This window comes from Pagrus major, chromosome 8, assembly GCF_040436345.1.
Source record: "Pagrus major chromosome 8, Pma_NU_1.0".
Lineage (NCBI taxonomy): Eukaryota > Metazoa > Chordata > Actinopteri > Spariformes > Sparidae > Pagrus > Pagrus major.
Window position 1 is genome coordinate 19,539,361 of NC_133222.1, and position 12,300 is coordinate 19,551,660.

The following is a 12,300-nucleotide window of genomic DNA, read 5'->3' on the forward strand; positions in this document are numbered from 1 at the left end:
CAAATAAATCACTCTGTTTTTATCCTCAAAACTGTGAATGTCACAGAAAAAACGAGCTACTTTCTTCACGCATTTATTTATTGAGTCTGTCCACAGTTGTTGTTGCTGTCCTGCACATTCCTTCATAGTAAATAAAAACAATCGTTTCTCAGCCAAGATGGACGAAGACCTTTAAAAAAAACGTGAATGCACCGTGATGACTTAAAAGCCACAGTAGATCGACCACATGCCTTCTCTCACATCTCATTAGACAATAACCTCTTTTAATTTCTTTCTTCGCAGTTTTCTCTCCCACTTTATTTTCATTTAACCTCTTTGTTTTCCAGTAAAGCTATGATTTTAAAAAGGATCGTGTTTATGTCTGTCTAACGCCTAATGAGCCGCATTTTCACTAAAGTATAAACATCATCTTTCTGCTCACCAGCTGAATCAAACCTTCTCTCCACATTCAGCCACACAGCCTGCAGCCTCGAAAGTAAAATAAGCGAACCATCTCCGGTTTAAATCCGCCTCATGAGCGTCTCTTTGTGGGGGAATAAAAAGTGTAAAGTCGTAAAAAGTGACTCACAGATAAGCAGTTGTCGGCCCAGCGTGTCTTCAGCTCATCCCCTCCTCATCCTCTGCTGTCTGTCGCTGCGCTCACCGGACCGTCCCGACACTCACGCGCGGTGACGTCACGGGACAGGCATCCTCTTTGATGCTCCAACAGTGACGTCATTATACACGAGCCCGCACAACAGAGTACCAAATACAACATCTGTAATGATACTAATAGGTCCATTCATAATGACAGTAAGGGCGGTGGACAGAGTATTCAGACACTTCAGTACAAGTAGTACTAATGCCACACTGTAGTACTAGTAAACAGAGTGTACCTCTGCAACTACAAGGTCTATCTGAATAATCAAGGTATCATAATAAAGGGAACGCTTGAAATATTTGTTCAGATGTGTAAGTGTAAGTATATATGTCACTGGGTCCGAGTCACTGAAGTTGGCACACAGCATAAATGAAAGATTTTTTTTTTAATTACAATTTTAGAATAAGTATCCCTGAGGAATGATCAGCTGCAGCTCCACATCTCTAGCAAACCACAGAAAAACATCTGAACATGACCTCTGCCAACTTTTATGCTAATAAAGTGAACCAGAGCAAAATTAAAGAGGTTTTAGTACAGAGTACTCAGGCAGAATCTCCAAATGTGGCACCATCTGTGCCATTTAACATTTCTCAGGTACCAACTATATGTTTCACTTATATGTTACCATAGGTGCTCAAAAAATTGCCCAATGTGCTCCGATCAGGCTTAAAAAGTAAAAGTAACTATAGTCCAGAAAATACAGTATAGTTAAAGTAAAGTAAAGTAACGTAAAAGTATTAAGTGAGGTAAAATGGAAAGTGAATGCATACAATTACTCACGTACCGTAGCCAACTTAATACTCATGTTACTCTACTTATTTTAATTTTATGCTACTTCTACTCCACTATATTTCATACAAGCCTGTTGGTTAGTTTTCAGATTTTTACATAAACAAAACATACTGTATAATGTAATAAAGTATAAAATACAACGCTTTGTTAGAAGATCAAGTGGTTTCTAACATTTTTGACTTGTGACAAAACAAATGGTTTCTATTTCAGATGACAGACTGATTACCTCTCTAAACTTTTCAGATGGTTTCATCTTATAACAGATGCAGTCCCAAAGAGGTCGCAGTATCCAAAACTTCACAACAAAGCCAACATACAGAGAGCCAAAGTCACGCCCCTTTAAGTTTGCCCCATGGGACCTTACAACAGAAAACTAAAGAAATAAAAATAAAATTAAGAAAAAATTGTGTAAGAGAAGATTATTCTTTCTTCTTTCCTTCCCTATTAATCAAATCACGACCCCTCAGGTTTATCTTGTGATCCTTTGGCAGAGCCTGACCCCCAGGTTGGGAATCAGTGGACTAAAATATGAAGCAGTTTAATTTTAGTTTTAGTTTTAGCATTGCTGCAGCTATTCTTTCTGGGGTTCACAACACACTTTACATTGTGACATCAAAACAACTAACACATGACGTTATGTAATGAACCACAAACAAAAATAAACAAGACAAGACTAGCACACAGATAAGACAGCTGCTGGCAACACAATAGAATGCAATGACTTGTACACAACATGACATTCAGTCAGTAGTAGAGTAACCACCAGTGTTGGATAAGATTCCTTAAAATACATGTTTACACATTCAAAATCTAGCGATGTCATATATAATGACATATCAGACAAAGGAGACATTGTACTGCAGTATTTTTACTCTTACTGAGCTCATTTTGGTGATTATACTTTCACTTAAGAAGGTTTTTGAATGCAGGACCCATACTTTGTAATACTTCTTTAGCTTAAGTAAAGGAATTGAATACCTCTGCTACCACTGGCTAAAAATAAGATACCAACACACATGATATTTGTGGCAACACAACACTACTGGCAGTACTCTTACATGTAATAATATGAAGTTCAGCTTGACCTGTAAAAGTGACCTATATTTAACTCATATTTCATGTGAGATTTATTTGAATAGTGACATTTAATCATAAAATATTCCATTACATAGACCGATAATGAAATCTACAGATCACCACAGATTAACCGAGTGAGCCCCAAGAGACTGATCATCTAAGCAACACAATGACAGCCATAATAAAACATATCTGTTTTCATTTTTACTGTTCGATTGTAAATCTTCAGATTTCAACAGGACTTAAAAATGGAACGATTATTTACACAGTGACAGTTACAGTATGATTAAAAAGCAGTTTGAATGCTAGCTTGTTGTGATCTCCGATTTAAGTTATAACATAACGTGTCTTAATTGAGACAAATAAGAGATAAAAGTCAAGAAATATCTTATTCTAAAGCAGCTTGTATGTAAGAAATAGAGCAAATTAAAAGAGAAGAAAAGAAATGCAAAGGCAAAGGCAAAAAAAATCACGTTATTACTGTATTACTGACTTCACTCCCCCGGCTACAAACACCACGAAAACAACTGACTTAAATGAAACATCTAAATGTGAGTAGCATATTAAAGAATTTTACTATTTTCATTAAATATAACAGTGACACTTATACTAATACCTGTACAGATACTTTAACCACATCACCCCATCTTGCACACAGATGCAACCTGAACGCTACTTGCATCATTGTTTAAAACTAATGGGGGTCAGGTCAGCCCAGGTGACCCCTTTCTTGACCTTGTCTCATCCCACTAAGAATGCAGTCAAACCCAACTTATGTTCTTTTTCTGCTTTTTCTCAACCATCCTTCAGTCAAAACAAGCACTTCTGGGTGTGTAACAACAGGACATTAACATTAAAAGCCTAGCTTAAACATGCTGTAGCTTCATGTTAGCATTCTATTAATACCCTGAGAATTTTACGAGGTTTAAGTCCATTTAACAGCATAAGAAAGTCCTCATTAACAGTTAACAAGGCAGGTGTTTTTTATTGCATCTTCTCTGGATGATGCAACCCAAAATGGCCTATCTCTGACCCCTGGAGTTTTTATGTATAAATGAGGAAAAACACTTGTATCTTTGTAATCGTAATCTTTGTATAGAAACTTAATCTAAATCCTTTAAATGTTAAATGTCGTGCGTGTGATGGAGATACTCTGTGACCAAGAAAACTGCACATTTTATTTATTACAACAAATAATTGAGATTTATTTAGGTGTCAAGTGTAAACGCTGTTCAGTCTGCAGCTCTGTCAAACACTGCCAACTTCTGTATTCGTGGTATGTTAAGGCCGACAGAGCATATTCCATGCCCCTATTTTGCCGTGGCCTCAAGTAACACAGCAAATATTGCCACATGAACTCATATTTCAGTCATTAGCTGAAATAATAGCAGCCATGGTGGAAAACAGGAGCAATTCCAGTTCTCCTCGGGGGCCTGAGAGAATGTGCTGCTGCTGCACCGCCGCTCGAATATCCAAGTGAAGTCTGGCTATCACGGTGCAGATGGAAACTGCCCTCCTGACACGGGCACACGAGATATTATTGTCTGACACGACACTGCCATCCCCCAAAAGAGCCACAGCATTTAGACTAACCCAAAATAAAAGCCTCTCTGAGATCTGCACGCAATGCTTTCCTCTGCGGTCAGACCCCTGCAGCCACTGATGTTTTTATAGGGACTTGACTGACACCCAGCCGACATAACAAAAACCCAAGACCACCACATTTCAGGAGTGGGGGCAGTGATTGTGGGTTTGTGGATGTTCAGTAAAAAGCTGCCCCAAGCTCCTGGAAAACAACCAGGACATTTCTTTGAAATCCCTGTTGTGGTCAGTAATCAAGGGTTGTTAGCATACACACTGATTATAAAATTTGTTTATTTACCTCATTCACATGTTTCTGCCATTATGCTCTTCATTTTTTAAACCCAAAAGTTGTATTACACCAAATACTGTTTCCAGTGAAACAAAAGAGTCTCGCTAGTGACTCTGTGATGCTGTATTTAGGCACAGTAGTACATTGTGCTGCATGCTAACAATAGCATCAGTGGTGGAAGATTCTTTCACTCAGTAAAAACAGCAGCACGCTGTATATGTACTCCACAACAAGTTAAAGTCCTGAAATCAAAAACGTACTTAAGTAGAGGTAAGTAAGGAACATTTTACTTCAAGTATCAGAGGTCTCTCATTAGAGAGAGAACTATTACATATGATGTTTTGGGTTAATATTACTTTTGCATAAGGTTGTTCTGTGACTACTTTATGTACTGTTGGCTGTATAAAAAAGTACCTGAAAATTGAAAAGTAACAAGTAACTGAAGCTGTCAGACAAAGGTAGTGGAGTGAAAAGTCCAATGTTTGACTCTGAAATGTAGTGGAGTCAGCATATAAAGTTGCATAAAATGAAAATACTCAAGTAAAATATAAATAGCTTGAATTTGTACTTAAAGGTGCACTATGTAGTTTTGGGGAAGACATTTTAATCAGAAGAGAAAGATCATCATCAAATGAGTTTAATGCCTAAACAAACTAAGTAAGCAAACTCTCTTTGTTTTCATGACTGAATAAGCAAACTGACCTTGAAGGAAAACACAATTTCATGCTGTTTTACTTTGTTTATATTCGGTGGACCCTGCCACCTTTCAAGCTTCAAACAAAATTCATTATTTTCCTCTGAGAACAGCTTGTTTATTCAGTTATGGAAAAAAAATCTGAATTTCTTGTACAAAACTACATAATGCCCCTTTAAGTAACATTGTAGCATGCTGATGATTAGAGTGTTCATTATATTAATTTTGCAAGTCAGCATGCTAACATTTGCGAATTAGTATTAAACATAAAGTACTGTGAAGACTGGTGGGAGTGTCAATAGTTTTGCAGTTATTTGGTCTTAAATGAAAACGTTGGACAAATTAACATTTTGACCTGATAATGGTGCCAGATGGAAAATTAAGGAATCACCAAAGTGAATTTGGAGAACATAAATGTCTGAACCACACCACATCCAACAGACAATGTTCACATAGCGGCCATTTTCCTCTGAAGTCATGTTCAGGGTGGGAAGCTCAAATGCTGTCATCAAAAGGATAAGGTTACACTGCTGAGTTCCAGTTTACAAGTCGTTCAAACGCAGGAAATCTGACAAATTACATTGAAGGCAATGAATACTGAAAATACAGAGGGACATCCAAACATATTTGGTAACCCACTAGCTACCATTAGACAACAGCTAATGTTAGCATTCAACCACTTACTGGCTAACATGTTTGACAGTGTCACACAATATGGCAGGAAAGGGATAAATTAATTCTGATATATCAATGAACATCATGGGAACATTTATTCAAGCCTGTAAATAAAAAACCCTGGATGTAATCAAGCTTGATATGTGCAGTCGAGGGCCAGAATAAAATGCTGGCATTGGATGTTTCGACAAACCACAGGTACTTTAAATCTGTTTGTTTTTATATGTATCATACTAACATTTGTACAATACATGTCACATCATAGTCAGATTACATGTATATGAGCTGATTGTCAGGATGGATGGATGTCAGGAGGAGGGGATGCGTGGTGTGGTGGTGGTGGCGTGACAAACCAGTGTTCAAGAACATATCTGTGTTTTGCAGAGGCAGTTCTATTAAAACTAAAAATGTCAGCCTCATGGGGGTGCTAGATAATAAGTAAGAAGATTACAAAAGATTTCAGGATTTATCCTCTGGGAACCATAAATGTATGTAAAAATTATTCCTGGCAATCATTCTTGCAGTTGTTGAGATACTGCTGTCTGGACCAAAGCAGTGGTCCCACTGACAGACATAGCATTGCTTAAAACTACAATGTACTAAAGGAGGAGCAGCCTTCACAAAAGCTGAACATTTCTCTGACTTTACACTCAAAAGGCATCTGAAACTCAGTTTGAGTTTGCGTGACCCTGCAAACAGTCAAGTTACATTAATGTTACAGTCACAGCTAAAAGACGATAATCATCTAATGGCACGAATCCCAGATCCGGGATCAACACCAACATCTCATCAGTTGTGGTTTGCCTCAAGTCGAACTCCTCATGCCAGTTAACCCTCAGTTGCCATCCAGTTGTACTCCACCTTCTCAGTCCTTTCTTACTTTCTTTTCTTTCCATCCACAAACCCACAATGACTGTCCAAAGCAGCTGCAGCTCCTCCTGCTACTACAAAGATCAATCTGATTCTGTTCTTCCCTACAAATTTACACGGTGTGGAAACTCAGTTAGCGATGTGATGACTCTCACTATATTCACAATATCAAAAGTGTCAAAAACATTTTTTCGTCTAAGGGTTTGTCAAATCTTGCAGACCTGTTGGATTCTGACTCGGTTAAATCATTTGAGCAAATCAGGGCGGGTTTTAATATACCCCACAAAGATTTTTATAAGTATCTCCAAATTCGCCACTTTGTAGGATCTCTCTTGAAGACAGGCGGGATACGTATGAGATTGTCAGAACTGGAAAACACTATAGTTCTGGCAAAGTCTCCTAAAGGACTGATTTCCAAGCTTTATACTTCACTACTTTATTCTGATTCTTCTGGTTATGACTCTCTGAAGTGGTTGTGGGAACGTGATTTGGAGGTGACGTTTACTCCTGTAAACTGGGACAAGATCTGCAGTGGGATTTTTCCTAAATGTACTTCAATCTCTATACATGAACAGAACTTTAAATTTTTTCACAGAACTTACTATACTCCTGTTCGCCTCCAGAAAATGTTTCCTGACACTTCCAACCTTTGTTTTAAATGTAAGACACACAAAGGTACATTTATCCGTGTGTTTTGGTCATGTGACCACATCCAGACTTTCTGGAAGGGGGTTCACTCTGTAATCCAGGAGGTCACTGGTAAACAGCTTTTGTTGACTCCTTCTTTCTTTTTACTTAACCATGATGCTCCAGACAATTCTTTGGACACAGACACAAAATCTCTATTGACAATTCTTTTGTTCCTGGCTAAAAAATGTATCTTGCTGCGGTGGTCAACTCCCCAGGTTCCCACAGTTGACATGTGGATATCACAGATTTCTGCTCTTATTCCTCTCGAGAAGTTGACTCATGACCTCAATCACAAATCGGACAAATTTTGGAGGATCTGGGAACCATTGGACTCCTTTTTAAAGAAGCTTTAACTCAGCGTCTGTCCATGCAAGATGAGGACTGCCAGTTTTTTCTGTAACTTATTCTGTGTATGTGCTCTTCATTTACCTGTCTCTCCTTATTTATTTATTTTTATTTACTTATTCACTTTATGCATACGTACAACGCAGCGCTCACTGTTGGTTTGGGGTGGGTTTTCTTTTTCTTTTTCCTTTTTAGTTGTTCTGCTATGTCCTGTTTGTACTTATACAATTGAAAAAAACAATAAAAAATAAATTAAAAAAAAACAACATTTTTTCCACATTTGTCACCAACAGAGGTTGAATTGACTCAATTAACTTATTTCTGGTTAAGGTTTGAGTAAAGGTTCTGAATATTTGCATCTTCACTCACCACCGACACTGAACACCATGAATTACAGCTCTGTTTTGGTAAACCCTTCACACTCACTCCTTCTCCTCCCTCTCTCATCACTTCCCTGAACCGTCTTCATTACCATCTAAAATATGCGCTTTGAAAATAGATATGTATCATGGGTTAAAAAAATGGCCTGCTTCCTTTTTATGCCACATCGCTAGCGTCGGGATGGCGGTGCTGATAAGTCAGTCCACTACTTTGGTCCATTTCAACAACTACAGTGATTTACGGTTTCAAGAGGATAAATTCTGCTCACTTTGGTGATCGCCTGGCTTGTTGTCTGGTGCATGAGGTTGACATGTCTCTTTGAGTCTCCAGCGATGAGTCAACTTTGACAACTAGCGGCACCAGCAGCTCAAAGTTTTCAAATTTCTGTTGAAATATCTCAGCATCTACTGAATGGATTGGCATAATATTTTTGTACAGACACTCATAGTCCCCAGAAGATGAATCCTTCTGACTCTGGTGATGCCCTGACTTTTCATTGAGAGCCACCATGTGGTTGATTATTAAGTAAAATGTCTCCCCGACTGTTGAATGATTTGCCATAAAATTTGTTACAGCAAATCATTCTCCGCTAAAGATGAATTGAAATGTATTTGGTTAACTTCTAGTTAGCATCTTCTAGCGTCAACATCAGGTCAAAATTAAAATGTATCCAATACTTTAAGACCAAACACCTGCAAAACAAATGACTTACCATTTAGCCTCTGCTGTACGTTTTGGTTAGTGCTGATCAGCAAATGTTAGTAATGCTAATATGCGTAACGTGGTAAAGATTTTAGGTGCTGAACGTCATTGTCACCGATTGCCAACATAATCTGGTTTCTCTGACTAACTTGGTTACTTTAATGCATGCAAACCATGAATGCATGATACGGAAGCCCTAAAGGGCCATGCATTCATACATTTTATTTCCTCTGTTTTCCCGTGATAACGAGTTAATTTCATTTGTTTTCTCGAGATCTCGAGTTATTATCTCGAAATAACAACTGCTGTTTTCCCGAGATAACGAGATAATTTTCTCAAGATCTCGAGATAACGAAACTTTGTTTTCCCGAGATAACGATATAATTAATTCGAGATCTCCTCATTAACTACATAGCTGGTCAGCTATGTAGTTAATGACGACATCAGGCTCCCTTAGATTGCGCCGCCGATATAGCTGAAGCCTTGCTAACTGTCTTTTTAGATTATGTACACTAATGTGTATATTATCTGTAATAGCAAGGCATAATGCTATTTCAGCCTCAGGCCTCGATCACGCTGTGATCGATATGCTCCTTCTCCTCTGACATTGCTACACTGAATGATGTTTCCTGCAATGATTTAATATACTACACTATCGTTTCGTTATCTCAAGATCTCGAGAAAACTATCTTGTTATCTCAGGAAAACGGCAGTTGTTATTTCGAGATAATAACTCGAGATCTCGAGAAAACAAATCAAATTAACTCGTTATCACGGGAAAACGGAGGAAATAAAATGTATGAATGCATGGCCCTTTAGGGCTTCCGTAGTATGAAACACCTGGATACTAGCGTCCAATTTTGCCCTGTGGTCACTGACGGTATTGCAGCAAAACTTTCTCCTTCAGACCACCATTATAAAAAAGACCTCGAACTGCAAGCAAGGTCAGTTATGAAGTTCTGATCCATGGAGGTTTTATATTCGTGCAAATCTTGAGCTGAGAAGATTTAAAATCTGACGATGTCAGTCTAAGGGCAGTGCGGGAACTTGTGGACCGGGCCAGTGGGAGAAACTCTACCTTGCATATTCAGTGGGTCACATAACCAGGAAGTAAACCTGAGAGCTGGAAAACTCACCTCGCCAGGTGAGTAATTCTCACTGAATTCACTGAATTGGCGCCGTCTTTGGGTTCACTATCTAGTTCTGTTTTGAAACTATGATGCGAACATATATAATGCTATTGATATTAGCATTTAGCTCAATTTGAATTTAAGTTTTATGAAGTTTGTTATTTTCTCAATAATGTCCTAAACACACAGGATATAGTTTAAAAAACAAGAAAAGAAAAAACCCTGTTTGATGTTGTAAATAAGCGTGGATTCATGAGAGTTGTTGTCTTCATTGTTAACCAACAACCATTGCCGTGGAAAATCTATCTGATGTTAATGTGGAAGAAATCTGCCTCACAGATGAGGAAATGAAGTTTTATATCATGTTTCAGAAGCAAATGTTGCCAATAAACATTTCAGCAAACCACTGATACATTCACATTTGTACGTATCATATGTACCAATTCTGCAAAATGTGTCATAGTTCACAGTACATGTTTTTGACCTGACTTTAATATAAGAAGGTGAAGAGGATGGTGATGAAGTAAGAGCTAGGCGAGAAGGCTGCCAAGTCTCGTAGTTGAGATATTAAGGATATTTTTGAAGAGGGGCCATGGCGTTTCAACATTTGTAAGCTAGCTCCTTATTTTTAAGGAGACATGGTGACAATTTCCAGCTGTGTTTTGTGCCTGAAGCTAACCCGACCATAAGCACAGCATTGTCACAACATCATATTGAAATGTCAAGTTGCATCATATCAGTTGTCTGTAGATACGTACATTGCCAGCATTTATTCTGGTGACTGCGTTGACTTCCTTCCTCACTCTCTGACATATCATCTGGTCTTCCCGCAAACATTATAGCGATAGGTAACCAAATAAAATGCACCTTCACCTTGAGCGAGATTTCAGATTTCTCTGGGTTTAGACACTGTTCTAAACATTTGGGATAATTTTTTGACTTTTGACTTTAATGTCTGTTTGGATGTTTCTGCTCACAGGACTAAATGAACGACAAATCCACCAACAAATAAACCCTTTTTATATGGATTTCACTGAAACAGTGAAGTTGCTTTATTCCCAAATTAAATTAAACTTAACAGGCTGCGAGGTTAGTCATCAAGGGCTCCTAAAACCCTAAAACCGCCCCTCAGTGTGTCACCGGCTGCAGCCCCCGCTCTCAGCCAGTGTGACAGCCGTTTCCCCTCCCTGTGTGTCTCTAAGTCATTATCTCCCAGTGCGTTTGATGAGAGCAGACCAGTGCTCTTCTCAAAGCCCCAGATGAAAGGTTTTGGCCTGGGGCCCCAAATACCAGCAGCTCCTGTGAACTGCAGGGTGACTGTGGTGTTTGGAGGGGTGTAATTTCTGCAAGGCAGCAACATTCAGGCCCAGAGAGGCGAGCAGAGCCTGGACCTGGAGCCCAGAGAGACAACATGAAAGAGGAAGAGATGACTGAGTGTGCTTACATTTGAGCGGTTTGACTGAAGAGCAAAGCAGTCGATCGTGTCAGTATGCAGTCACACGCTGTCATTAGCAGAGACTCCTCATAGAAAGGTGTGTGAGAGAGTGAGTGTGTGTGGTTTTAGTGTGACTGAAATGATTAGAGAGGAAGGTTTCAATAAAAGACCAACAGGAGAGTGAAGTGCCGGGTTCGGGGTGACAGTTTCCATCTTGATTAAAAGATAGAGGGTAAAATGAGCTGTAATGACAAATAAACACTACAATTTCCCAACTTTTTGTTACTCAGTGATGTAAGTTTAGCACCGACTAAACATACAGAATGCCAAATAAGGGTGTAGTTATGGTCATGACTATTTTAAAGCCATCATCACCTGTCAAATCAACAGTTTCGGACATTTAATTGAGCAGAAGTAACATAGGATTTCCCCTCTTTTAGATGACGTCCCTTGAGATGTTGTCTGTGTTGGTACATACTTGATCTGAAATAGCAGTTGTTTTCCAGGATTGGATCCTTCCTGCTCGAAACCCGCTGCGGTGCCTCCAGTTTCCTGCCTCCTTTGGCCTGACGCCCTCGGTCCGTCCCTGGCCAGCTGTCATACCAGGAAACCAAATACAGAGAAGCCTGGCACGGAGCTGTTGGAGGTGCAGTCAGTCGGATTAAATTCCTCATATTGTCCAAGACAACTCTAGGAGATATTATGTAATTTACAAAGAAAATATGTCTGTATTCGCATTAGCAATTTTGTGCTTAATGACCCTCGTAATGCCTTGGTTTTGATAACAAACTTAGGGAAAAAGGACACTTCTGGTCAGAGAACCAGAAGTGTAAATAAATACTCACAAAATGATATGTTATAGGCTTTTTCACATTTTTTTAGGTATCAAGTCTCTTTTTCCATGGAATATAATCCTTACATGTTTAAACATCTGATACAAGAACAGAACGTTTTTCATTTAATTCAGGGGTGTATCCTATTCTTTTCCAATAAAGT